The following is a 17,195-nucleotide window of genomic DNA, read 5'->3' on the forward strand; positions in this document are numbered from 1 at the left end:
ACAGTATAGTATGACTTTTTAATACGTCCTATTATAATATGATGTTATGCCATAGTATAGCATGATATTATAAGGTGCCATAATATAGCATGATGTTATAATGTGTCATAGTATAGTATGATGTTATCATGTGTCATAGTACAGTATGAGACTTTAAACGTGTCATAGCATGGAGTGATGTTATAATATGTCATAGTATAGTATGACCTTATAATATGTCATAGTATAGTATTATGTAATGTCATAGTATAGTATGACATTATATTATGTCATAGTATAGTGTGATGTTATAGTATAATATGATGTTATAATGTGTCATAGTACAGTATGATGTTATATGTCATAGTATAGTATGATGTTATAATGTATAATAATATAGTTTGACGTAATGTCATAGTGTAGTATAACATTATGGCATAGTATAGTATGATATTATAAGGTGCCATAGTATAGCATGATGTTACAGTGTCTCATAGTATAGTATATTATAATGTGTCATAGTATAGTATGATGATATCATGTGTCATAGTATAGTATGAGACTTTAAACGTGTCATAGCATGGAATGATGTTATAATATGTCATAGTATAGTATGACCTTAGAATATGTCATAGTATAGTATTATGTAATGTCATAGTATAGTATTATGTAATGTCATAGTATAGTGTGATGTTATAGTATAATATGATGTTACAATGTGTCATAGTACAGTATGATGTTATATGTCATAGTATAGTATGATGTTATAATGTGTAATAATATAGTTTGACGTAATGTCATAGTGTAGTATAACATTATGGCATAGTATAGTATGATATTATAAGGTGCCATAGTATAGCATGATGTTACAGTGTCTCATAGTATAGTATATTATAATGTGTCGTAGTATAGTTTTAATGTGTCACTAGTATAGTGTGACGTTATGACCTGTTATAGTATGATGTAATTTCATACCATAGTATGACATTATAATGTGTCATAGCATGGACTGATCTTATAATATGTCATAGTATAGTATGTTATGTGTCACAGTATGATGTAATGTTGCAGTATAGTGTCACGATGTATTACATGTCATTGTATAGTGTGACATTATTTGTCATAGTATATAGTATGATGTTATGCCCTATTATAGTATGTTGTAATCTGTTACAGTATAGTATGACTTTTTAATACGTCCTATTATAATATGATGTTATGCCATAGTATAGCATGATATATAAGGTGCCATAATATAGCATGATGTTATAATGTGTCATAGTATAGTATGATGTTATCATATGTCATAGTATAGTATGAGATTTTAAACGTGTCATAGCATGGAATGATGTTATAATATGTCATAGTATAGTATGACCTTATAATATGTCATAGTATAGTATTATGTAATGTCATAGTATAGTATGACATTATATTATGTCATAGTATAGTGTGATGTTATAGTATAATATGATGTTATAATGTGTCATAGTACAGTATGATGTTATATGTCATAGTATAGTATGATGTTATAATGTGTAATAATATAGTTTGACGTAATGTCATAGTGTAGTATAACATTATGGCATAGTATAGTATGATATTATAAGGTGCCATAGTATAGCATGATGTTACAGTGTCTCATAGTATAGTATATTATAATGTGTCGTAGTATAGTTTTTGAGTTTTAATGTGTCATAGTATAGTGTGACGTTATGACCTGTTATAGTATGATGTAATTTCATACCATAGTATGACGTTATAATGTGTCATAGCATGGACTGATCTTATAATATGTCATTGTATAGTATGTTATGTGTCACAGTATGATGTAATGTTGCAGTTAGTGTCACGATGTATTACATGTCATTGTATAGTGTGACATTATTTGTCATAGTATAGTATGATGTTATGCCCTATTATAGTATGTTGTAATCTGTTACAGTATAGTATGACTTTTTAATACGTCCTATTATAATATGATGTTATGCCATAGTATAGCATGATATTATAAGGTGCCATAATATAGCATGATGTTATAATGTGTGATAGTATAATATGATGTTATCATGTGTCATAGTATAGTATGATGTTATCATATGTCATAGTATAGTATGAGACTTTAAACGTGTCATAGCATGGAATGATGTAATAATATGTCATAGTATAGTATGACCTTATAATATGTCATAGTATAGTATTATGTAATGTCATAGTATAGTATGACATTATATTATGTCATAGTATAGTGTGATGTTATAGTATAATATGATGTTATAATGTGTCATAGTACAGTATGATGTTATATGTCATAGTATAGTATGATGTTATAATGTATAATAATATAGTTTGACGTAATGTCATAGTGTAGTATAACACTATGGCATAGTATAGTATGATATTATAAGGTGCCATAGTATAGCATGATGTTACAGTGTCTCATAGTATAGTATATTATAATGTGTCGTAGTATGGTTTTAATGTGTCATAGTATAGTGTGACGTTATGACCTGTTATAGTATGATGTAATTTCATACCATAGTATGACGTTATAATGTGTCATAGCATGGACTGATCTTATAATATGTCATAGTATAGTATGTTATGTGTCACAGTATGATGTAATGTTGCAGTATAGTGTCACGATGTATTACATGTCATTGTATAGTGTGACATTATTTGTCATAGTATATAGTATGATGTTATGCCCTATTATAGTATGTTGTAATCTGTTACAGTATAGTATGACTTTTTAATACGTCCTATTATACTATGATGTTATGCCATAGTATAGCATGATATTATAAGGTGCCATAATATAGCATGATGTTATAATGTGTCATAGTATAGTATGATGTTATCATATGTCATAGTATAGTATGAGACTTTAAACGTGTCATAGCATGGAGTGATGTTATAATATGTCATAGTATAGTATGACCTTATAATATGTCATAGTATAGTATTATGTAATGTCATAGTATAGTATTACATTATATTATGTCATAGTATAGTGTGATGTTATAGTATAATATGATGTTATAATGCGTCATAGTACAGTATGATGTTATATGTTATAGTATAGTATGATGTTATAATGTGTAATAATATAGTTTGACGTAATGTCATAGTGTAGTATAACACTATGGCATAGTATAGTATGATATTATAAGGTGCCATAGTATAGCATGATGTTACAGTGTCTCATAGTATAGTATATTATAATGTGTCGTAGTATAGTTTTTGAGTTTTAATGTGTCATAGTATAGTGTGACGTTATGACCTGTTATAGTATGATGTAATTTCATACCATAGTATGACGTTATAATGTGTCATAGCATGGACTGATCTTATAATATGTCATAGTATAGTATGTTATGTGTCACAGTATGATGTAATGTTGCAGTATAGTGTCACGATGTATTACATGTCATTGTATAGTGTGACATTATTTGTCATAGTATAGTATGATGTTATGCCCTATTATAGTATGTTGTAATCTGTTACAGTATAGTATGACTTTTTAATACGTCCTATTATAATATGATGTTATGCCATAGTATAGCATGATATTATAAGGTGCCATAATATAGCATGATGTTATAATGTGTCATAGTATAGTATGATGTTATCATGTGTCATAGTATAGTATGAGACTTTAAACGTGTCATAGCATGGAGTGATGTTATAATATGTCATAGTATAGTATGACCTTATAATATGTCATAGTATAGTATTATGTAATGTCATAGTATAGTATTACATTATATTATGTCATAGTATAGTGTGATGTTATAGTATAATATGATGTTATAATGCGTCATAGTACAGTATGATGTTATATGTCATAGTATAGTATGATGTTATAATGTGTAATAATATAGTTTGACGTAATGTCATAGTATAGCATGATATTATAAGGTGCCATAATATAGCATGATGTTATCATGTGTCATAGTATAGTATGATGTTATCATATGTCATAGTATAGTATGAGACTTTAAACGTGTCATAGCATGGAATGATGTTATAATATGTCATAGTATAGTATGACCTTATAATATGTCATAGTATAGTATTATGTAATGTCATAGTATAGTATGACATTATATTATGTCATAGTATAGTGTGATGTTATAGTATAATATGATGTTATAATGTGTCATAGTACAGTATGATGTTATATGTCATAGTATAGTATGATGTTATAATGTGTAATAATATAGTTTGACGTAATGTCATAGTGTAGTATAACACTATGGCATAGTATAGTATGATATTATAAGGTGCCATAGTATAGCATGATGTTACAGTGTCTCATAGTATAGTATATTATAATGTGTCGTAGTATAGTTTTTGAGTTTTAATGTGTCATAGTATAGTGTGACGTTATGACCTGTTATAGTATGATGTAATTTCATACCATAGTATGACGTTATAATGTGTCACAGCATGGACTGATCTTATAATATGTCATAGTATAGTATGTTATGTGTCACAGTATGATGTAATGTTGCAGTATAGTGTCACGATGTATTACATGTCATTGTATAGTGTGACATTATTTGTCATAGTATAGTATGATGTTATGCCCTATTATAGTATGTTGTAATCTGTTACAGTATAGTATGACTTTTTAATACGTCCTATTATAATATGATGTTATGCCATAGTATAGCATGATATTATAAGGTGCCATAATATAGCATGATGTTATAATGTGTCATAGTATAGTATGATGTTATCATATGTCATAGTATAGTATGAGACTTTAAACGTGTCATAGCATGGAATGATGTTATAATATGTCATAGTATAGTATGACCTTATAATATGTCATAGTATAGTATTATGTAATGTCATAGTATAGTATGACATTATATTATGTCATAGTATAGTGTGATGTTATAGTATAATATGATGTTATAATGTGTCATAGTACAGTATGATGTTATATGTCATAGTATAGTATGATGTTATAATGTGTAATAATATAGTTTGACGTAATGTCATAGTGTAGTATAACACTATGGCATAGTATAGTATGATATTATAAGGTGCCATAGTATAGCATGATGTTACAGTGTCTCATAGTATAGTATATTATAATGTGTCGTAGTATAGTTTTTGAGTTTTAATGTGTCATAGTATAGTGTGACGTTATGACCTGTTATAGTATGATGTAATTTCATACCATAGTATGACGTTATAATGTGTCACAGCATGGACTGATCTTATAATATGTCATAGTATAGTATGTTATGTGTCACAGTATGATGTAATGTTGCAGTATAGTGTCACGATGTATTACATGTCATTGTATAGTGTGACATTATTTGTCATAGTATAGTATGATGTTATGCCCTATTATAGTATGTTGTAATCTGTTACAGTATAGTATGACTTTTTAATACGTCCTATTATAATATGATGTTATGCCATAGTATAGCATGATATTATAAGGTGCCATAATATAGCATGATGTTATAATGTGTCATAGTATAGTATGATGTTATCATGTGTCATAGTACAGTATGAGACTTTAAACGTGTCATAGCATGGAGTGATGTTATAATATGTCATAGTATAGTATGACCTTATAATATGTCATAGTATAGTATTATGTAATGTCATAGTATAGTATGACATTATATTATGTCATAGTATAGTGTGATGTTATAGTATAATATGATGTTATAATGTGTCATAGTACAGTATGATGTTATATGTCATAGTATAGTATGATGTTATAATGTATAATAATATAGTTTGACGTAATGTCATAGTGTAGTATAACATTATGGCATAGTATAGTATGATATTATAAGGTGCCATAGTATAGCATGATGTTACAGTGTCTCATAGTATAGTATATTATAATGTGTCATAGTATAGTATGATGATATCATGTGTCATAGTATAGTATGAGACTTTAAACGTGTCATAGCATGGAATGATGTTATAATATGTCATAGTATAGTATGACCTTAGAATATGTCATAGTATAGTATTATGTAATGTCATAGTATAGTATTATGTAATGTCATAGTATAGTGTGATGTTATAGTATAATATGATGTTACAATGTGTCATAGTACAGTATGATGTTATATGTCATAGTATAGTATGATGTTATAATGTGTAATAATATAGTTTGACGTAATGTCATAGTGTAGTATAACATTATGGCATAGTATAGTATGATATTATAAGGTGCCATAGTATAGCATGATGTTACAGTGTCTCATAGTATAGTATATTATAATGTGTCGTAGTATAGTTTTAATGTGTCACTAGTATAGTGTGACGTTATGACCTGTTATAGTATGATGTAATTTCATACCATAGTATGACATTATAATGTGTCATAGCATGGACTGATCTTATAATATGTCATAGTATAGTATGTTATGTGTCACAGTATGATGTAATGTTGCAGTATAGTGTCACGATGTATTACATGTCATTGTATAGTGTGACATTATTTGTCATAGTATATAGTATGATGTTATGCCCTATTATAGTATGTTGTAATCTGTTACAGTATAGTATGACTTTTTAATACGTCCTATTATAATATGATGTTATGCCATAGTATAGCATGATATATAAGGTGCCATAATATAGCATGATGTTATAATGTGTCATAGTATAGTATGATGTTATCATATGTCATAGTATAGTATGAGATTTTAAACGTGTCATAGCATGGAATGATGTTATAATATGTCATAGTATAGTATGACCTTATAATATGTCATAGTATAGTATTATGTAATGTCATAGTATAGTATGACATTATATTATGTCATAGTATAGTGTGATGTTATAGTATAATATGATGTTATAATGTGTCATAGTACAGTATGATGTTATATGTCATAGTATAGTATGATGTTATAATGTGTAATAATATAGTTTGACGTAATGTCATAGTGTAGTATAACATTATGGCATAGTATAGTATGATATTATAAGGTGCCATAGTATAGCATGATGTTACAGTGTCTCATAGTATAGTATATTATAATGTGTCGTAGTATAGTTTTTGAGTTTTAATGTGTCATAGTATAGTGTGACGTTATGACCTGTTATAGTATGATGTAATTTCATACCATAGTATGACGTTATAATGTGTCATAGCATGGACTGATCTTATAATATGTCATTGTATAGTATGTTATGTGTCACAGTATGATGTAATGTTGCAGTTAGTGTCACGATGTATTACATGTCATTGTATAGTGTGACATTATTTGTCATAGTATAGTATGATGTTATGCCCTATTATAGTATGTTGTAATCTGTTACAGTATAGTATGACTTTTTAATACGTCCTATTATAATATGATGTTATGCCATAGTATAGCATGATATTATAAGGTGCCATAATATAGCATGATGTTATAATGTGTGATAGTATAATATGATGTTATCATGTGTCATAGTATAGTATGATGTTATCATATGTCATAGTATAGTATGAGACTTTAAACGTGTCATAGCATGGAATGATGTAATAATATGTCATAGTATAGTATGACCTTATAATATGTCATAGTATAGTATTATGTAATGTCATAGTATAGTATGACATTATATTATGTCATAGTATAGTGTGATGTTATAGTATAATATGATGTTATAATGTGTCATAGTACAGTATGATGTTATATGTCATAGTATAGTATGATGTTATAATGTATAATAATATAGTTTGACGTAATGTCATAGTGTAGTATAACACTATGGCATAGTATAGTATGATATTATAAGGTGCCATAGTATAGCATGATGTTACAGTGTCTCATAGTATAGTATATTATAATGTGTCGTAGTATAGTTTTAATGTGTCATAGTATAGTGTGACGTTATGACCTGTTATAGTATGATGTAATTTCATACCATAGTATGACGTTATAATGTGTCATAGCATGGACTGATCTTATAATATGTCATAGTATAGTATGTTATGTGTCACAGTATGATGTAATGTTGCAGTATAGTGTCACGATGTATTACATGTCATTGTATAGTGTGACATTATTTGTCATAGTATATAGTATGATGTTATGCCCTATTATAGTATGTTGTAATCTGTTACAGTATAGTATGACTTTTTAATACGTCCTATTATACTATGATGTTATGCCATAGTATAGCATGATATTATAAGGTGCCATAATATAGCATGATGTTATAATGTGTCATAGTATAGTATGATGTTATCATATGTCATAGTATAGTATGAGACTTTAAACGTGTCATAGCATGGAGTGATGTTATAATATGTCATAGTATAGTATGACCTTATAATATGTCATAGTATAGTATTATGTAATGTCATAGTATAGTATTACATTATATTATGTCATAGTATAGTGTGATGTTATAGTATAATATGATGTTATAATGCGTCATAGTACAGTATGATGTTATATGTTATAGTATAGTATGATGTTATAATGTGTAATAATATAGTTTGACGTAATGTCATAGTGTAGTATAACACTATGGCATAGTATAGTATGATATTATAAGGTGCCATAGTATAGCATGATGTTACAGTGTCTCATAGTATAGTATATTATAATGTGTCGTAGTATAGTTTTTGAGTTTTAATGTGTCATAGTATAGTGTGACGTTATGACCTGTTATAGTATGATGTAATTTCATACCATAGTATGACGTTATAATGTGTCATAGCATGGACTGATCTTATAATATGTCATAGTATAGTATGTTATGTGTCACAGTATGATGTAATGTTGCAGTATAGTGTCACGATGTATTACATGTCATTGTATAGTGTGACATTATTTGTCATAGTATAGTATGATGTTATGCCCTATTATAGTATGTTGTAATCTGTTACAGTATAGTATGACTTTTTAATACGTCCTATTATAATATGATGTTATGCCATAGTATAGCATGATATTATAAGGTGCCATAATATAGCATGATGTTATAATGTGTCATAGTATAGTATGATGTTATCATGTGTCATAGTATAGTATGAGACTTTAAACGTGTCATAGCATGGAGTGATGTTATAATATGTCATAGTATAGTATGACCTTATAATATGTCATAGTATAGTATTATGTAATGTCATAGTATAGTATTACATTATATTATGTCATAGTATAGTGTGATGTTATAGTATAATATGATGTTATAATGCGTCATAGTACAGTATGATGTTATATGTCATAGTATAGTATGATGTTATAATGTGTAATAATATAGTTTGACGTAATGTCATAGTATAGCATGATATTATAAGGTGCCATAATATAGCATGATGTTATCATGTGTCATAGTATAGTATGATGTTATCATATGTCATAGTATAGTATGAGACTTTAAACGTGTCATAGCATGGAATGATGTTATAATATGTCATAGTATAGTATGACCTTATAATATGTCATAGTATAGTATTATGTAATGTCATAGTATAGTATGACATTATATTATGTCATAGTATAGTGTGATGTTATAGTATAATATGATGTTATAATGTGTCATAGTACAGTATGATGTTATATGTCATAGTATAGTATGATGTTATAATGTGTAATAATATAGTTTGACGTAATGTCATAGTGTAGTATAACACTATGGCATAGTATAGTATGATATTATAAGGTGCCATAGTATAGCATGATGTTACAGTGTCTCATAGTATAGTATATTATAATGTGTCGTAGTATAGTTTTTGAGTTTTAATGTGTCATAGTATAGTGTGACGTTATGACCTGTTATAGTATGATGTAATTTCATACCATAGTATGACGTTATAATGTGTCACAGCATGGACTGATCTTATAATATGTCATAGTATAGTATGTTATGTGTCACAGTATGATGTAATGTTGCAGTATAGTGTCACGATGTATTACATGTCATTGTATAGTGTGACATTATTTGTCATAGTATAGTATGATGTTATGCCCTATTATAGTATGTTGTAATCTGTTACAGTATAGTATGACTTTTTAATACGTCCTATTATAATATGATGTTATGCCATAGTATAGCATGATATTATAAGGTGCCATAATATAGCATGATGTTATAATGTGTCATAGTATAGTATGATGTTATCATGTGTCATAGTACAGTATGAGACTTTAAACGTGTCATAGCATGGAGTGATGTTATAATATGTCATAGTATAGTATGACCTTATAATATGTCATAGTATAGTATTATGTAATGTCATAGTATAGTATGACATTATATTATGTCATAGTATAGTGTGATGTTATAGTATAATATGATGTTATAATGTGTCATAGTACAGTATGATGTTATATGTCATAGTATAGTATGATGTTATAATGTATAATAATATAGTTTGACGTAATGTCATAGTGTAGTATAACATTATGGCATAGTATAGTATGATATTATAAGGTGCCATAGTATAGCATGATGTTACAGTGTCTCATAGTATAGTATATTATAATGTGTCATAGTATAGTATGATGATATCATGTGTCATAGTATAGTATGAGACTTTAAACGTGTCATAGCATGGAATGATGTTATAATATGTCATAGTATAGTATGACCTTAGAATATGTCATAGTATAGTATTATGTAATGTCATAGTATAGTATTATGTAATGTCATAGTATAGTGTGATGTTATAGTATAATATGATGTTACAATGTGTCATAGTACAGTATGATGTTATATGTCATAGTATAGTATGATGTTATAATGTGTAATAATATAGTTTGACGTAATGTCATAGTGTAGTATAACATTATGGCATAGTATAGTATGATATTATAAGGTGCCATAGTATAGCATGATGTTACAGTGTCTCATAGTATAGTATATTATAATGTGTCGTAGTATAGTTTTAATGTGTCACTAGTATAGTGTGACGTTATGACCTGTTATAGTATGATGTAATTTCATACCATAGTATGACATTATAATGTGTCATAGCATGGACTGATCTTATAATATGTCATAGTATAGTATGTTATGTGTCACAGTATGATGTAATGTTGCAGTATAGTGTCACGATGTATTACATGTCATTGTATAGTGTGACATTATTTGTCATAGTATATAGTATGATGTTATGCCCTATTATAGTATGTTGTAATCTGTTACAGTATAGTATGACTTTTTAATACGTCCAATTATAATATGATGTTATGCCATAGTATAGCATGATATATAAGGTGCCATAATATAGCATGATGTTATAATGTGTCATAGTATAGTATGATGTTATCATATGTCATAGTATAGTATGAGATTTTAAACGTGTCATAGCATGGAATGATGTTATAATATGTCATAGTATAGTATGACCTTATAATATGTCATAGTATAGTATTATGTAATGTCATAGTATAGTATGACATTATATTATGTCATAGTATAGTGTGATGTTATAGTATAATATGATGTTATAATGTGTCATAGTACAGTATGATGTTATATGTCATAGTATAGTATGATGTTATAATGTGTAATAATATAGTTTGACGTAATGTCATAGTGTAGTATAACATTATGGCATAGTATAGTATGATATTATAAGGTGCCATAGTATAGCATGATGTTACAGTGTCTCATAGTATAGTATATTATAATGTGTCGTAGTATAGTTTTTGAGTTTTAATGTGTCATAGTATAGTGTGACGTTATGACCTGTTATAGTATGATGTAATTTCATACCATAGTATGACGTTATAATGTGTCATAGCATGGACTGATCTTATAATATGTCATTGTATAGTATGTTATGTGTCACAGTATGATGTAATGTTGCAGTTAGTGTCACGATGTATTACATGTCATTGTATAGTGTGACATTATTTGTCATAGTATAGTATGATGTTATGCCCTATTATAGTATGTTGTAATCTGTTACAGTATAGTATGACTTTTTAATACGTCCTATTATAATATGATGTTATGCCATAGTATAGCATGATATTATAAGGTGCCATAATATAGCATGATGTTATAATGTGTGATAGTATAATATGATGTTATCATGTGTCATAGTATAGTATGATGTTATCATATGTCATAGTATAGTATGAGACTTTAAACGTGTCATAGCATGGAATGATGTAATAATATGTCATAGTATAGTATGACCTTATAATATGTCATAGTATAGTATTATGTAATGTCATAGTATAGTATGACATTATATTATGTCATAGTATAGTGTGATGTTATAGTATAATATGATGTTATAATGTGTCATAGTACAGTATGATGTTATATGTCATAGTATAGTATGATGTTATAATGTATAATAATATAGTTTGACGTAATGTCATAGTGTAGTATAACACTATGGCATAGTATAGTATGATATTATAAGGTGCCATAGTATAGCATGATGTTACAGTGTCTCATAGTATAGTATATTATAATGTGTCGTAGTATAGTTTTAATGTGTCATAGTATAGTGTGACGTTATGACCTGTTATAGTATGATGTAATTTCATACCATAGTATGACGTTATAATGTGTCATAGCATGGACTGATCTTATAATATGTCATAGTATAGTATGTTATGTGTCACAGTATGATGTAATGTTGCAGTATAGTGTCACGATGTATTACATGTCATTGTATAGTGTGACATTATTTGTCATAGTATATAGTATGATGTTATGCCCTATTATAGTATGTTGTAATCTGTTACAGTATAGTATGACTTTTTAATACGTCCTATTATACTATGATGTTATGCCATAGTATAGCATGATATTATAAGGTGCCATAATATAGCATGATGTTATAATGTGTCATAGTATAGTATGATGTTATCATATGTCATAGTATAGTATGAGACTTTAAACGTGTCATAGCATGGAGTGATGTTATAATATGTCATAGTATAGTATGACCTTATAATATGTCATAGTATAGTATTATGTAATGTCATAGTATAGTATTACATTATATTATGTCATAGTATAGTGTGATGTTATAGTATAATATGATGTTATAATGCGTCATAGTACAGTATGATGTTATATGTTATAGTATAGTATGATGTTATAATGTGTAATAATATAGTTTGACGTAATGTCATAGTGTAGTATAACACTATGGCATAGTATAGTATGATATTATAAGGTGCCATAGTATAGCATGATGTTACAGTGTCTCATAGTATAGTATATTATAATGTGTCGTAGTATAGTTTTTGAGTTTTAATGTGTCATAGTATAGTGTGACGTTATGACCTGTTATAGTATGATGTAATTTCATACCATAGTATGACGTTATAATGTGTCATAGCATGGACTGATCTTATAATATGTCATAGTATAGTATGTTATGTGTCACAGTATGATGTAATGTTGCAGTATAGTGTCACGATGTATTACATGTCATTGTATAGTGTGACATTATTTGTCATAGTATAGTATGATGTTATGCCCTATTATAGTATGTTGTAATCTGTTACAGTATAGTATGACTTTTTAATACGTCCTATTATAATATGATGTTATGCCATAGTATAGCATGATATTATAAGGTGCCATAATATAGCATGATGTTATAATGTGTCATAGTATAGTATGATGTTATCATGTGTCATAGTATAGTATGAGACTTTAAACGTGTCATAGCATGGAGTGATGTTATAATATGTCATAGTATAGTATGACCTTATAATATGTCATAGTATAGTATTATGTAATGTCATAGTATAGTATTACATTATATTATGTCATAGTATAGTGTGATGTTATAGTATAATATGATGTTATAATGCGTCATAGTACAGTATGATGTTATATGTCATAGTATAGTATGATGTTATAATGTGTAATAATATAGTTTGACGTAATGTCATAGTATAGCATGATATTATAAGGTGCCATAATATAGCATGATGTTATCATGTGTCATAGTATAGTATGATGTTATCATATGTCATAGTATAGTATGAGACTTTAAACGTGTCATAGCATGGAATGATGTTATAATATGTCATAGTATAGTATGACCTTATAATATGTCATAGTATAGTATTATGTAATGTCATAGTATAGTATGACATTATATTATGTCATAGTATAGTGTGATGTTATAGTATAATATGATGTTATAATGTGTCATAGTACAGTATGATGTTATATGTCATAGTATAGTATGATGTTATAATGTGTAATAATATAGTTTGACGTAATGTCATAGTGTAGTATAACACTATGGCATAGTATAGTATGATATTATAAGGTGCCATAGTATAGCATGATGTTACAGTGTCTCATAGTATAGTATATTATAATGTGTCGTAGTATAGTTTTTGAGTTTTAATGTGTCATAGTATAGTGTGACGTTATGACCTGTTATAGTATGATGTAATTTCATACCATAGTATGACGTTATAATGTGTCACAGCATGGACTGATCTTATAATATGTCATAGTATAGTATGTTATGTGTCACAGTATGATGTAATGTTGCAGTATAGTGTCACGATGTATTACATGTCATTGTATAGTGTGACATTATTTGTCATAGTATAGTATGATGTTATGCCCTATTATAGTATGTTGTAATCTGTTACAGTATAGTATGACTTTTTAATACGTCCTATTATAATATGATGTTATGCCATAGTATAGCATGATATTATAAGGTGCCATAATATAGCATGATGTTATAATGTGTCATAGTATAGTATGATGTTATCATGTGTCATAGTACAGTATGAGACTTTAAACGTGTCATAGCATGGAGTGATGTTATAATATGTCATAGTATAGTATGACCTTATAATATGTCATAGTATAGTATTATGTAATGTCATAGTATAGTATGACATTATATTATGTCATAGTATAGTGTGATGTTATAGTATAATATGATGTTATAATGTGTCATAGTACAGTATGATGTTATATGTCATAGTATAGTATGATGTTATAATGTATAATAATATAGTTTGACGTAATGTCATAGTGTAGTATAACATTATGGCATAGTATAGTATGATATTATAAGGTGCCATAGTATAGCATGATGTTACAGTGTCTCATAGTATAGTATATTATAATGTGTCATAGTATAGTATGATGATATCATGTGTCATAGTATAGTATGAGACTTTAAACGTGTCATAGCATGGAATGATGTTATAATATGTCATAGTATAGTATGACCTTATAATATGTCATAGTATAGTATTATGTAATGTCATAGTATAGTATGACATTATATTATGTCATAGTATAGTGTGATGTTATAGTATAATATGATGTTATAATGCGTCATAGTACAGCATGATGTTATATGTTATAGTATAGTATGATGTTACAATGTGTAATAATATAGTTTGACATAATGTCATAGTGTAGTATAACACTATGGCATGGTATAGTATGATATTATAAGGTGCCATAGTATAGCATGATGTTACAGTGTCTCATAGTATAGTATATTATAATTTGTCATAGTATAGTTTTAATGTGTCACAGTATAGTGTGACGTTATGACCTGTTATAGTATAGTATGATGTAATTTCATACCATAGTATGACGTTATAATGTGTCATAGCATGGACTGATCTTATAATATGTCATAGTATAGTATGTTATGTGTCACAGTATGATGTAATGTTGCAGTATAGTGTCACGATGTATTACATGTCATTGTATAGTGTGACATTATTTGTCATAGTATATAGTATGATGTTATGCCCTATTATAGTATGTTGTAATCTGTTACAGTATAGTATGACTTTTTAATACGTCCTATTACAATATGATGTTATGCCATAGTATAGCATGATATTATAAGGTGCCATAATATAGCATGATGTTATAATGTGTCAAAGTATAGTATGATGTTATCATGTGTCATAGTATAGTATGAGACTTTAAACGTGTCATAGCATGGAGTGATGTTATAATATGTCATAGTATAGTATGACCTTAGAATATGTCATAGTATAGTATTATGTAATGTCATAGTATAGTATTATGTAATGTCATAGTATAGTGTGATGTTATAGTATAATATGATGTTACAATGTGTCATAGTACAGTATGATGTTATATGTCATAGTATAGTATGATGTTATAATGTGTAATAATATAGTTTGACGTAATGTCATAGTGTAGTATAACATTATGGCATAGTATAGTATGATATTATAAGGTGCCATAGTATAGCATGATGTTACAGTGTCTCATAGTATAGTATATTATAATGTGTCGTAGTATAGTTTTAATGTGTCATAGTATAGTGTGACGTTATGACCTGTTATAGTATGATGTAATTTCATACCATAGTATGACATTATAATGTGTCATAGCATGGACTGATCTTATAATATGTCATAGTATAGTATGTTATGTGTCACAGTATGATGTAATGTTGCAGTATAGTGTCACGATGTATTACATGTCATTGTATAGTGTGACATTATTTGTCATAGTATATAGTGTGATGTTATGCCCTATTATAGTATGTTGTAATCTGTTACAGTATAGTATGACTTTTTAATACGTCCTATTATAATATGATGTTATGCCATAGTATAGCATGATATTATAAGGTGCCATAATATAGCATGATGTTATAATGTGTCATAGTATAGTATGATGTTATCATATGTCATAGTATAGTATGAGATTTTAAACGTGTCATAGCATGGAATGATGTTATAATATGTCATAGTATAGTATGACCTTATAATATGTCATAGTATAGTATTATGTAATGTCATAGTATAGTATGACATTATATTATGTCATAGTATAGTGTGATGTTATAGTATAATATGATGTTATAATGTGTCATAGTACAGTATGATGTTATATGTCATAGTATAGTATGATGTTATAATGTGTAATAATATAGTTTGACGTAATGTCATAGTGTAGTATAACATTATGGCATAGTATAGTATGATATTATAAGGTGCCATAGTATAGCATGATGTTACAGTGTCTCATAGTATAGTATATTATAATGTGTCGTAGTATAGTTTTTGAGTTTTAATGTGTCATAGTATAGTGTGACGTTATGACCTGTTATAGTATGATGTAATTTCATACCATAGTATGACGTTATAATGTGTCATAGCATGGACTGATCTTATAATATGTCATTGTATAGTATGTTATGTGTCACAGTATGATGTAATGTTGCAGTTAGTGTCACGATGTATTACATGTCATTGTATAGTGTGACA

Source organism: Lutjanus erythropterus, chromosome 5 (genome assembly GCF_056507025.1).
Source record: "Lutjanus erythropterus isolate fLutEry1 chromosome 5, fLutEry1.hap2, whole genome shotgun sequence".
NCBI classification, from domain to species: domain Eukaryota; kingdom Metazoa; phylum Chordata; class Actinopteri; order Lutjaniformes; family Lutjanidae; genus Lutjanus; species Lutjanus erythropterus.